Source organism: Acomys minous, assembly GCF_964271855.1.
Source record: "Acomys minous genome assembly, chromosome: 1".
NCBI lineage: Eukaryota > Metazoa > Chordata > Mammalia > Rodentia > Muridae > Acomys > Acomys minous.
In genome coordinates this window covers 55,702,257-55,716,377 of record NC_140483.1, presented here as the reverse complement: position 1 = coordinate 55,716,377, position 14,121 = coordinate 55,702,257, and the positions used below count along the sequence as shown (strand labels likewise).

The window sequence follows — 14,121 nt, the reverse complement described above, 5'->3', positions numbered from 1 at the left end:
GTTGTTTTTTGTTTGTTTGTTTGCAATAAAAACAACTTAATGTGAGATCAGTCTTTTTACTAAGTGTATAACACACAATAGCTAACTATAAGAATGGTGTATGGCAGATTTCTAAAATTCATTTAACTTGCTTGACCCAAATTTTATGCACACTAATTAGTATAAAGGTGTTTTGGTTTTGAGTGTTTTGTTTTGAGACAGGGTCTTACTATGTAGTCTGGCTGGCCTGGAACTTGCTCTGTAGACCAGGCTGTCTTTGACCTCACAGAGATCCACCTGTTTCTGCCTCCTAAGTGCTGGGATTGAGTGTATGCACCACAGTATAAAGTACTTTTTAGTTCTGACAGTATAAAGTACTTTTAAAGATTGAAGTAACATATTCTTATTGTCAGTGAGCAATGTTGGGAGCACAAAGGTCCTTGTACCCACAGATCACCAGGGAAACCAAGAAGGTTAGGCAGGCAGGGTTGTCTTTCAAAGGAAAATATGTATATCCTGGTTTTCTACCCAGTAGGCTGGGATTTGGAGGTGGTTAACAGCCTAGTGATCTGTGTTATCTGAAGGGCCATGCCAAGCTCCCACAACCAGGATCAGAGGTGGGGAATAGTCTAGGTGACCTTTGCATTATCTGAAGGTCCAGGCCACATCAGGCTCCCACAACCAGGACTGGATATTCGTAATCGTCTAGATGACCCTTACATCATATGTGTATCCAGGGACTCCCCCAAGGTCCCTCAACCAAGGTGGGAGGTAGATAATAACTCAAATAACCTCTATACTCTCTGAGTACAGAGACCACACCAGATCTTCCCTGCACCCTTAGGTTAGCCGAGCCCTAGAACCCATCTTCTTGGACGAAGTGGCATGTACCTTGAGTTGAGTTTAATGTGATTATGCCTCCTTGTGCACAGGTGATTATATTATACCAGGAAACTTTCCCCCACATTTTACTGCATTGATATATGCTTACGATAAACCTCCTGCCATCAGACTCCAGAAGTTTAATGCAGCCTGGTTGACCAAGTCTGGCTGAACTGACTCTTTCTTCTTGCCTCTTTGTGGATTGTTTCACTGCTGGCCCTGATGCTTATAGGAACCATTCCATTAGGGTCTGGCAAATGTCATTTGCATTTCAGTGGCTTCAGGCACTATAGCTGGGAAGATAATCAGGTATTCTGACCCAGCAGTATTGGACTGGCCTACTTCCCAGCTACACGACCCTTTTACTGGCTGTCTTAGTCTTTCTCTGGCACCTCCTTCTTCATCTATGTCTCAGTGGTGACACCTCTGTCTCTCTCTGTCTCTCTCTGTCTCTCTCTGTCTCTCTGTCTCTCTGTCTCTCTCTCTCTCTCTCTCTCTCTCTCTCTCTCTCTCTCTCTCTGTCCCCCCACCACCACCACACACACCTCTCTCTCATCCCCACCTGAGACCCTCCCCCTGGCTTAGAAGTCCTACCTTATCCTCTCCTGCCCAGCTATTGGCTATTCTGCTCTTTATTTAACCAATCAGAAGGTGATGGAGAACAAAGTATACAACACACTAAGACAGGAGATGCTTCATAATAATGACAGTGCCAAAGTCTGGACTGCAAGCAGATCTCTGGGCACAGAAGTCAGCATTTGAATACACAGTGCACAGAACATCCTCCAGCATCCCTTGGGGGGCGGGGGGGGGGGGGAGGAGGCTGTTAGTATGTCAATGTTCATTTAGTTTCCCTGTTCTCTGACTCTATTTTTGGGTCCAGCATCTGCCACAGCTCCCCGTAGCTCTCCACCCTGTGCTAGGCCAGGTGCTCTCAAATCTTCAGAAACCGTTCTGTGCATGTGTTTACTGTGGGTAGAGAAGACCTCAGGATCTGACAGTTCACGCACGTGACCTTTAGCCTACTTTGAAGCTCTGCTGACTCCTGTACTTTGCAGGTGCTTTGGCAGGAGCGCCCCTGCTGCCTGTGACCTCTCCTTGAAACCTGAAGACTCAGCCTTTTTAGATGTGCTAAGCCACACACCTGCTCCTCCCACTTCCCTCATCCAAACACTTGTTGGTATCTCTCTTGCATTTCTGCCCCATCTTTTATTTGCTTTGTTCTGCATTTATATTTATATAGCATTGTTTACTCAGGAGTGGGGAGAGTGTAGGAATGTTATGCCTTCCCACCAGCCTGCTTCTAGGTTGCCTAGCAACCACTGACATCATCACCTGCCACCACCACCAGGGGGCACAGGATAAAAGACCCACCAGCCATCCTGCACACTATCTTCTCTCTCTCTTACAGCTCTTTCTATTTATCTGTCTGTCTGTCTGCCTGCCTGCCTGATTCTGTCTGTCTGTCTGTCTGTCTGTCTGTCTGTCTGTCTTTGTACTCTTTCAGTCTCTCTCTCCTCCTATGCTCTCCCATGGTCTATTTCTCTCTCCACCCTCATGGCTCACTCAGGCCCTAATTCCTCTCCTCTTCCTTTCCCTCAGATAAACCTCTCTGTCCCAGATTTGTTGCATGTCATATCTCTTTATATATTACAACATTTGGTACCAAGACTCAGATAGGCTCTCCTAGAGCTTGTGTTTCCCTCCCTCTCCCTCCACCCTCATCCTCACCCCCTTGGGTTGAAATCACACTGCTGGGACCCTATTTCTAGTCTGCCCACCGGCAGGCTTGCTTTTCAACTACCCAATTGCTACATTCCTGCACCCAACACCGGCTGATTGGTTGAGTTTTCCCTTCTAATTGGCGTAAACACTTTCTGCTGTTCTCATCAAGCTATATCCAAATCCTTCATCTAAAACCTTCTCCCTTGGGTGGAGAAGGTGCTCTACCAGCACGATTTCGTCTCTCCCTCCCCTTCTCACACACCGCTGAAAACCCTAGCACTAGGTGAACTGTGTCTTTCCAGGCAATCCTGTCCTTGGTCTCTGATCATCGGCTGACGAGCTGCTGGGACAGATTGCATCACTTTCCTTGAGTCAAACTTTGCTCTTGGGATGCCTTGACAGGTCATCGACTCCTACTCTCCTCTTGGGAACAGTCCATTCGACCATCCCTCCAGATTCCCCTCTGGGATGCCTTCTGGAGAATTTCAGATCCTTACACCCAGCTCCTACTTTAAGGGTTTCTAAGCTCACACACCTCTGCAACCAAACTCAGCCTCAATATCCCTTAGATAATGGATTACAATGGGACCTTTTAAATTGTTGCCAGCAATCAGAGAAATGGAAAGTGATTCCCTACTCCCCACTTCTCTTTTCTCAAAGTCCTGCCTCTTTCTCTCTGGTAGCCCTCCATGCTGTGTAGCTGAACTCTGCAGCTGATCAGAGCCAGATGGGAACAGAGCCACCAATGAACACCTGCTCCGCCAGCAACCAGCTTTCTCAAGGCTACTCCAGAGGTATGTGCGGATCACTTGTCTGTTAACTTGGTTCCACTTGTCCGTGAATCTGATACCAAATTCCTACTTTAGAGTCCAGTTTTTCCACGTGGCTCTGGCTTCCAGTCTTTCCACATGGACGCACTCGTGGCCACTTGCCTCTCCCCGCTCTTGCAGCCAGTCTGCAGGAATTCCAAAAGCACACGCTTCCCTCCTCTCTTCCCTTCAACGGACTCTATTATAGAAACCTGGCCTCATTCAAAGCCAAAAATTGGCATACCAAATTTCCAAATTCTTACAGACAAATTATCCCCAGATATCTAAACTCTGCCCTATGCTCCCAAAGTCTCTGATCTGTAAGGCTCTACTTCTGAACTCTTAAAAATCTTTTCTCTCCTCTCTTTTTCCAGCTGGAACCATAGAGGCTGTACCAAAGAAGAAGAAAGATCCTGCTGTGCCAGAAACCCTTAAGAGGAAGTGAAGGAATTTCGCAGGGTTGACATTGAAGCGCCTGCGGAAGAAGTTTGCCCTGAAGACACTGCGAAAGGCGAGGAGGAAGCTCGTCTATGAGAAGGCCAAGAACCATCACAAGGAGTACAGGTGTCACAACTCCTCCAGTAGCGTCTGTGTGACAAATGCTGCTGCACACCCCGAGGCGATGACCCCTGCCCAGGGAGAGCCAGAGTTCCTGCCAGGAGTAACTGATTGCAGCCTTATTTTTTGTTGGCATATTCTGTCTCTACTCTTTCTCCTAACTTTACTCCTATACCAGGACTGCAAAGTATTGCAGCTTCTTCATCTTTGACAGATCTTCAATCGCACCTTTGTTAAGCTCAACAAGGCTTGCATTAACATGCTAAGGATTTCGGAACTGTCCATCGCATGGGGGTACCCCAACCTGAAGTCTGTAAATGAGCTCATCTACAAGCGAGGCTATGGCAAAATCAACAAGCGAATTGCCTTGACAGATAATCCCTTGATTGCTCAGTCTCTTGGTAAATTCAGCATCATCTGCATGGAGGATCTAATTCATGAGATCTCTACAGTTGGAAAACACTTCAAGGAAGCAAATAACTTCCTGTGGTCCTCCAAACTGTCTTCTCCACGAGGTGGAATGAAGAAAAAGACAACTCGCTTTGTGGAAGGTGGAGATGCTGGCAACAGGGAAGGCCAGATAAACAGGTTTATCAGACGGAGGAACTACGGTGTTGCCCACGGTATTTTTGTAATCTGGTCAGTTAATAAACAGTCACAGCTTGGCAAATTGAAAAAAAAAATCTTTTCTCTCTGATTTCTTTACACTCTACTCTCAAAAAATAAAATCTTAAGATTATACTATAGGGTCTGGAGAGATGGCTCAGTGGTTGAGAACACTGACTGCTCTTCCAAAGGACTTGGGCTCAATTCCCAGCACCCACATGGCAGCTCACAGCTGTCTATAACTCCAAGATCTGAGACCCTCATACAGACATACATGCAGGCAAAACACCAATGCACATAAAAATTTTTTTAAAAATTTAAAAGATTATACTATAAACTCTTATCTAAGGATTTCTTTAATTTACTCATTGTATTTGCTCATTGGGTATGATGTTTAAAACCTAAATTCACAGGGCGTGGTGGTGCAAGCCTTTAATCCCAGCACTTTGGAGGCAGAGGCAGGTGAATCACTGTGAGTTCAAGGCCAGCCTGATCTACAAAGTGAATCCAGGACAGCTAAGGCTACACAGGGAAACCCTGTCTCAAAAAACAAAACTATATATATAATGTGGCTAGCAGACACTGTAGCAGTCAACTAATAAAAAAATAAAAACCTAAGTTCAACTCAGAATTAGGAAATATATACGTGTGGGTGTGCACATGTGTGCATATATATTTGTAACATCTCTAGAAACACAGATAGTTTTAAATAGCAGCCATGTTGACCACATGGCTTGCAACCTGCCCTGTGTCTCCACCATCGTAAGATGATCGTATGGTAGGAAGCAACATTTTTTAGTCCTAATTAGCTCTCTGTTTATTATCTTACTTCTTTTTAGACTAAGAAAGCAACAAGTCTCATTTTAAATTGGTATGGATTTTTTTTTCTGAGACAGGGTTTTTCTGTGTAACATCCTTGACTGTGCTGGTCTCGCTTTGTAAACCAGGCTGGCCTCAAACTCACAGAGATCCACCTGCCTCTGCCTCCCGAGTGTTGGGCTTAAAAGCGTGTGCCACCATGCCGAGCTGGTGTGTATTTTTATAGAAATTCAAAGTTAGATTTTCACAAGAGGCACTATATACGATGCAACCCTGGTTCAAAATGTTCTTTATTTGATGGTGAACTTTCAAAGTCATAAAGGTCTTGTGGAAGTTTTGGTTTATATGTAAACATGTTTTTGTTTTAATCCCAGGTGTTGGGTGTGGGGGCTGCTCCAGTTTGTCCACAGCTGATAATTGCCTCCTGAGAGGGCGCATGATGTTTGTCGCTGTGAACAACCTTGCATGGGGGTGTGATCTTTGTCAGTGGGGATAAAAGCCCAACCCAAAGAGAGACTGGGGGCTCCAAGAAAGACGGTTTTTGATGCTTCCCCCTTGCTGCTCCTGGTTACTGGTGATGCAGTGTGACAAGAAGAAGTCAGAAATATCCTGAAACAAAGATTGGACTTGCTCCAAGAAACCCTACAGCCCCCAACACCAGGAAGCAGCTAAGGAAAACTACACCCCCTCTCCCCACTAAACTTTCTCTCCTACCTGGTGTTGGGGTATTAGAAGGGATTGAGGTGGAGTAGGGAGAACAAGATTTAAAGAACTCAAAATAAAAATAGTGTTCAAAAGTGTGCCAACATAAAGGCCTGTTCAAATTTAAAATGTCCAACTACTTTACTAGTTCTTGGTTGCATGGATGGATGAGTGCTGTTTCTCCTGTTGCCAGCTACCTGTGCTTGGGCTTTACCCCCAGGCTTCCTGGCCAATGGATTTGATATAATAAGCTCAAATGTAATATTAAGGTTGTTTTATAATGTTCTACTGTATTGCTGACACTGAAAATGGGTGATTCCAAAGAATCTTTTATATTAATTCTAGAGACAGTCATTTGTTTACAATGTAAGAGCTTGGTTAGATTGCTTTACCTTCACCCTCAAAAGGTTAAAAATAACTGACTTAAAGTGTTTATCTTCATTTTTGTTAATGCTACTAATCTATAATATGGCTTCAGATTTTTATATACTTTGTATAAACTAAATCATACAGGAATCTGTTATGCTCTCTTTGTGGACTGTGTTTATGAGTTTTAAGGCTCCAACTTAACAGGGATGAAACTTAAAGTCCTAGTCTTTAATAATTAAGAAATGCTAAATAGTTAGTCATCTTAAAATGATAAAAATTCTTTAATGTCTTCGGAAATATATTTGTAGTCATGCTAAGAACCAGTGTGATTGGCTGCAGGATTAAGCTTTATTTGCTATCTTGTACATGTTTTCAAAGTTAAACAAAACTAGAAACAAGCAAAGTTTGCTAATTTAGATCTACTTGAGATAGATGCGGTCCTCAAACACTTATCTGTAGAATATGACATAATTATAGATCATAACATTCTGTTTTGTGTTTACAAGGTGTAGTTTAGAGCAAATGACTAAAGACAGACAAAGATTGCTTAATTCAAATATGCTAACCCTCAAGCCTGTCAGAAATCTTCTGAATTTCTCATTTAACATTATTATGACAGAGACGCCCAAATCCTAACAGTGATTCCCCAAGGTCTCTGAGATCTGGGCACAACAGATGACTTCAACTCTGGATTGTGGTACTCTAACCACTGGGCAAGCCTACCCCCAATGCCTAGACCACTGCTAGTGACCAGCCTGAACTGTGGGCAAGCTGGACACCTGGAGAGTCATTGTCTAACATTGCTGAAAACGAGTTGAGGCTAATCTCTCTCATGTTCTTCATTCATAGAAAAACCTTCTCGTCTTCTGTGCCTGACAGCCATGAAAACCACAGGAGCCTGGGACAACTGTCTCAGAAGTGGACTATGGACTGACCACTCATCTTTATCATTTTAAGTGATACATAGATTCATTTAGATTACTGTTTTTCCTTCTCAAGTCTCTGATCACATCGATGGTTAAACTGATGGTAGCTTGATACCTAGAGAACAGGCAAGTAACTCCTTATCCCACGGTAATCCACCATGTTAGTCTGTTAGTCAATTCATTAGCTAGTTAAAACTACTAACTACTAGATCTCTTATTTCAAAGGCAAACAGGCTCACCTTATTCACAGACCTCATGTCAAAGATGAGCAGGCGTGGATGCCTTCTCAGCTCTCTTCATTTTTAAACAGCAGGCTTTAAGCCTCATTGCCCTAGAGATGCTACCCCTAGGTCTAGAAGCAGTGCACCTTGTTACCAGACTCAAAAAGCAGGTCTCAGATGTAACCTCTTTGCCATTCCTTTAGCTAAAGTACAGTCTCACCTGTGTCTCATGGTAAGTAGAAAAAAAGACCTAAGGATACAAAAGCTTAAGTCGTGAGTACCTAAGGGAGTATTTTAGGGTCTAAGAAGGTGATGCTTCAGATTGATTCCTGTCACTATGCTGCTGTTGTGCTGAGACTGTTCAGAGCTTTAGCATTCATCAGTGGGGCTCATATTTATTAACTTAATTCTGGTTAAAAAAAAATTCCACTATACAATCCACTATCGTAGTTCCAAGCTCAAGATTTTAATTTTCTTTCGGTTTTGTCTTTTAAGTATAGACTTAAAAACATTTCTCATTGTGCTTGACTTATACACATCCAGTCTTCTGGACAGAGGGAAGAAGCCTCTCTTTCATGATGTGTAATCATACTTAAAATCGAGATCAAGTGATGTGTGTCTACTGACTTTTTTTGGCAATGTGGATCCCACTGCAGACTGCAAACAATGGCGATGCTAACATATCTAAAGTTTATCTTCTTTGAAAATCAAAAAAAAAAAAAAGATTATTGTAAGCCTCAGGAAATCCACCCGAATCCACCTCTCAGGTCAAATGGACTCCAGATAAGTACAGCCTAAAATTCCCACCTATGGCCTATTTCAGAGAATGGGATTCCGCTCCCTTTCTCTGGTTTTGGGACTCCCCTCTCCCAGCTACCAAAACCAAGGGTCCAAAGTTTCAAATGGGCACCCAAATTTCCTTTTCTCCCTGACCTATTTAACATTGTCTTCTGCCCGTATATATGTTCCAGGATCCAGGTCTTTCCTACATCCAGGACAGCACGGAAGCAGCTACCCACAGGTGCTCCAGTCTAACCTCGCAGACTTGCAGTCACTGTCCTTCCCAGCAGCGGAAAATTCTCGCAGACCCTGGGCAACAGCAAAACAGCTGGACCTCCCAGGACTTTGCCACCCCACACCCACTCTCTTGGGATCCTCAACGATGTCTCTGCCCTAAGTCAGCAAGAAGCAACCGTTTTCAAACACACAGTCCTCATTCCCACTTCACCACCCCTCCTTTCCTGGTCCCTCAGTTGCTTTTAAATTAAATGAAAAGGGAGAAATGTAGGAATGTTATGCCTTCCCACCAGCCTGCTTCTAGGTTGCCTAGCAACCTCTGACATCATCACCTACCACCACCACCACCAGGGACACCCATCAGCCATCCCACACACTCTTACCCCTCCCTCCCTCTCTCCCTCCCTCCCTCCCCCTCCCTCTCTCCCTTCTCTCTTTCCTCCTATTTTCTCCCATGGTCTATTTCTCCCTCTGCTTCTCTATTTTTTCTCTTCTCCTTCATGGCTCACTAAGGCCCTAACTCCTCTCCTCTTCCCTTCCCTCTAATAAACCTCTTTGTACCAGATCTGTTGCATTGCATCTTTATTATATACTATATATGATAACATAGAGGAGACCTGTTCAATCTGCATGTACAATGAAAACACCTTTCCTCCCCCATAACATTATAATGAGGTATCATTTCTATTTATTTATTTGTCGCACCAGGGGAGGGGAGCCCATGTGCCATAATGCTCATCTGGAGGTCAGAGAACAACTTGCAGGATTCGGCCCTCTCTCCTTCCACTGTGTGAGCCCCAGAGACTGAACTCGGGTCATCAGGCTTGGAAGCAAGGGCCTTTCCTACTGAGCCATCTTGCCATCCCTCATTGCTTCTTAATGGAAATTAGATTTGAGTTTCCCCATGCAGAAAAAAAGCAGGGACTTGAGTGTTGCAGGCTTCCTGTTATGGCTGGTTTTTCTGGTGACCAGTTCCCATACAGGAGCAAACGACATTCCTGACACTCAGGAAATTCCAAGTGTCTGGGGGACAAAAGCCAAACATCAGCATCCAAACTGTACCTCACCCTGTGTCTCTTAGGCAATATCAAAGGATTGGGAGCTCTGTGCTGGAAACTGGGGGCAGGGCTCAAACACACCTTCTTGTTATGCCGCTGTATCACTGTAGACCATATTCATTTATTCATTCCTTCGGTAAATATGAACTAAATACCCATTGAGAAATACTCTAGGCACTAGAGGCCATGTAAGAGAAAGCTTACATTCTGGTGGTAGAAAGCAGTGAGTGAGGGAATGAATGAATGAGTGAATGAATGAATGAATGATCAAGGAACGCTTGAATAGGGAGAAGTGTGTGAAGATTGCAGAGAATGATATTCCAGGCAGTGGCAATGGCAGGTGTGAAGGTCCCCTTGAAGAACATATTTGGAACTTTCCAGAGGTAAGGAGTTGGTCATCCTCTAAGTCTCACGGGAGGCCACTGAGGGGGTCTTGGCAAGAAGCTGAGTCAGGCTGGGTACAGTTAAAGTCTCTCAATGGACACCCTGGCCGCTCGGGGAGTGCCTGGCAGAGGGCAGAAAGGAAGGAGGGAAAGAGGCTAAGAGGTTCTGTCCCTGAGCCAGGTGCCAGCTGACACCAGTGTGGAGGCGGAGCCGATGGACAGGAGGGAGGACAGCTAGTAACACCTGGCCACCTAAGTGGAGAAAGGAGGACGTTTCTAGGTGACTGGATCACTGGGCCTTCGGTGATGCCCTTTATTGCCATAGGTAAGAGCTGACAACGTGGGAAGAAAAAAACATAAGGGACATCGACTGAGAGCTCACCCCATGCTGAGGCCTGAAGACAAAGCCCAGCCCTGGGCGTGGCCATCCCGATTAGTGAAGCCCGGTGGAGAAGAGTGGGACATCAGCCGTCAAAACTGCAGCATCCCAAAGGGACCTGGCTGGGTCTCCGGCCAGCCACACGCCCTTTTACAGGGTGTCCATTTGGTCTATGGCACAAGTAAAAAGACAGCCTTGCCTCCATTATATATAGAAGGGAACGGGCCAGAGGTGGTTGGATTTGCAGGCTCTACCAGTTAGAGTGGATGCTAGCCACAGAGGAGGCTGCTCTGCAGTGGGGACTGGGGAATGGCCATGATGGTTTCTTTTATTCCACGCTGGATGTGCTTGCACTTGTTTAGAGAGGAACACCTAGGAGAGGACCGAGAGAGACCCAGGTGGGTTGGAAGGAAAGATTTAAAGCCCCCAAAGTAATTTCTTGGGGAGCCCATGGGACACCTCATTCTGCCCGTCTAAACACTGGTACTTTCCTTGCTGTTCTAAACAAAAGGAGTTATGAGGCCGTTGGGGGAGGTTGTGAGAGGAACTGACTGGGGAAGAAGAAAGCAAGACCCAGAGAGATAGATGTCTGTCAGATTTAAGGGCTAAGGAAGGCTTCCCCGGAAAGGAATCCAGAAACAAAGGCACGGGAGTTGGAACTGTGTGAATTATGTCAGAGGTACTAAAGATCTCTCTTCTACAGAAGGTGACCTTGTTTGAGGACTAAGACCCTTTAACTTGGGTGGCCTTCTGGTTTATCCCTGGGGACCCTCTCTCCACTGCTTAATCAGATACAATCTCACCTCCTGCCTCCTGCACTCAGCCTCCACCGGGGACTGTTACGCCCTGATGTCTGTTGGAATCAGGTGTGGCCATCAGATCACTCTAGAGCTGTGACAAAGCCCAGGCACAGCTGCACAGTCAGCTCAGTTGCTGTGTCACTCTGCTGACTCCTATGCAGTACTCTTCTACCCAGGGCTCCCCACAAGCACATCGGCATACCTACTGTTCAGTCAGTGCAATGCAGGGTTTTCCATGACATTCTGCCTCTGCAGGAAAGATGGGCTGTTTCCTGGTGTGTGTGTGTGTGTGTGTGTGTGTGTGTGTGTGTGTGTGTGTGTGTGTGGTGTGTTAACACTCATACATATATGTATTACTTGTGCAACCATCAAAAATTCAGTTCTGAACAATAACAGTAATAGCCTTTGACCTGGTTTTAGTCCTGTTTTAATGGAAATGAAGTTCCATGTGGGATTATTGTTTGTTTATTTTATTTGAGATAGCATCTCACTCTGTAATTCAAGCTAGCCTTGAACTCATTATGTAGCTGAGGTTGGCTCAGTCTTCAGAGTGCTGAGATTGCAGATATGAGCCACTGCACCTGGCCTGTGTGAGTTGGAGGAGTCGAGACATGTTTGCACTTCTCGAGATGCCTATCTGGAGATGGTAGGTTGCGTGTGTGCCTTAGGAGTCCCGAGAAGGAGACATTAATCTTAATGTTGAGGAGGCATGAGTCGGAGCCCCCGGATCACAGCAGATTCTTAACAGTGGTCCCTTAGAGGAACCTGTTTGCTTAACTAAACTAGGTTTTATACACGTTCCTTTGAAGAAGTAATAGAGAGAAAAAAAAAGGGGGGGGGGAGAAGAAAGCAAGAACAATCAACAGAAAAGCCTAGCCTGATAGAGGCTGGAACAGGATAGTGAGTTCCAGGCTAGCCTTGGCTACATAGTGAGACCCTGTCTCCAAAAAGCAAAGCAACAAGAAGAAGCATTCCAGCTCCACAGCTCTCCTCTGTAGAATTCTCTTGATCAGCAAAGGCAGCAGAGCTCCGGGGAGAACTAAGGGACTTGCTTAGTTGGTGTTTCTATGGCTATAATGGAACATCATGACCAAAAGCAACTTGAGGGAGAAAGGGTTTATCTCAGCTTATAATTCCACTTCACAGTCCATCACTGAAAGAAGTCAAGACAGGAACTCAAACAGGGCAGGAACCTGGAGGCAGGAGCTGATGCAGAGGCCATGAAGGGGTGCTGCTTACTGCCTTGCTCAATGTGGCTTGCTCAGTCTTTCTCAATGTCCAGACCAGGGAGGGCACTGCCCACAGTGGGCTGGGCCCTCCCATACCAATCATCAACCAAGAAAACTAGAGACCCTCCCACAGGCCAGTTGGCTGGGGATGTTTCCCCAAATGAAGTTCCCTTGTCTAAACTGACTCTATCTTGTGTCACGCTGACATGAAAACTAGGCAAGCACCCAAGGCAATGGCCATTGTGATCAAACCTGACCTCTTGGCCATTAGGCCACTCACATTAACCCAAACACTAAGTCCTGTTGAGGTTGTAACTTCCCTGGGGACCCTGGAGTCCGTGCACACACCAGACATCGCACGCAGCATTGGTAATCTGCACCCACCAATGCCCTGTAGTGAGACAAATGTCTTCATTTAACTAAACTGCTTTTTGTTTGGGTCTGAAGTATTGCTACCATAAATCCAGTTAGAACCCCATGGCTAAAGGAAGTCTTGGACCCTAGGGAGCAACTCAGTGCTGTAGTGTAGCTGAGCTGACGTGGCTTGAAACTGCTTCTGGAATATTTGCCTGTAGACTCATAGATAAAAGCTAATCTCAGCCCTAGTCAGAAAAGCATCTCTTTCCAACAGACAGCAGTCAGTACAGAGACTTGTGGCTGCTCCAGATGCTGGGAATAGTGAAGGTTGAATGCCCCTTCCTAACCAGAACACTCGTTCCAACTTCTCTAAGGCTCAGGGAGCAGTACCGGGGTGCTGGAAAATAGGGAGACGCCCATGGAATGCTGCTTTCTGGTGAGGGCACAGGCCTGCATCATGATGTCACAGCAGCTGCAGTTGCCCTCACTGGGCCTGCCATCAGTCAAACAAGGACGGAGAGGGGCTCAGAAGGCTGATGGATTATTATGGGCTACTGGTGGATTCTCAGGGAAGGGAAGTAGTCATTGTTGTCAGTTGTAGATCCACAGGTGAGCCTGCCAGGGCTCCAGTGGACAGTTCCAACCAGTGATTACATAGATGGCCTCGTTCAACTAAGTGGGTCACAAAAACAAGACGAAAAGACATGAATGTGGGAAAGAGACTTGTAGGGAGGGAGGATGTCAGGGCTTGGGCAGAGATGAGGAAAAGGGACTCAGGTATCTTCTGATTGCTTATCTGGCCTTGTTTATTTGTTCCCTGTGACCTTTTGAGTGTGTATATAATTCTCTTTATAAATATAAAAAAAACACAAAAGCAAAAAAAAAAAAAAAAGACCAGGAATTAATATACATCTTTTAACAATAATTTTGAGTACTAGTGGTCTCAGTTCCTCCACAAAAAGACACAAACTAACAGACTGGATTAGAAAACAGAATCCATCTTTTTGTTGCTGCCAAGAAACACACCTCATCTTCACACTGGCACAGGACAGGACTTGACGAACAGGCTCCTGCTCATGCAGGCATTATGGCCAACAATTAATAAATGGAACCTCATGAAACCAGAAACCTCCTGCACATTAAAGGACACCAGCATTTGAGCAAAGAGGCAGCCTAAAAAATGTGGAAAAAAATCTTTACCAGCTACACATCTGAGGGTGAGTGATTAGACTATACAAAGAACTCAAAAGATTAAACATTTTTTAAAAAAATTTTAAATGGGACATAAAACTAAGTAGAGAG

General features: G+C 45.1%; 1 pseudogene across 1 annotated transcript; it reads left to right on the top strand.

Moving 5' to 3' along the window:
* The first annotated feature begins 3,762 nt into the window (after positions 1-3,762).
* LOC311596861 (large ribosomal subunit protein uL30-like) lies at positions 3,763-4,650 on the top strand (annotated as a pseudogene). The gene has a single exon. The product of its transcript is annotated as a large ribosomal subunit protein uL30-like (transcript).
* The last annotated feature ends 9,471 nt before the right edge of the window (positions 4,651-14,121 follow it).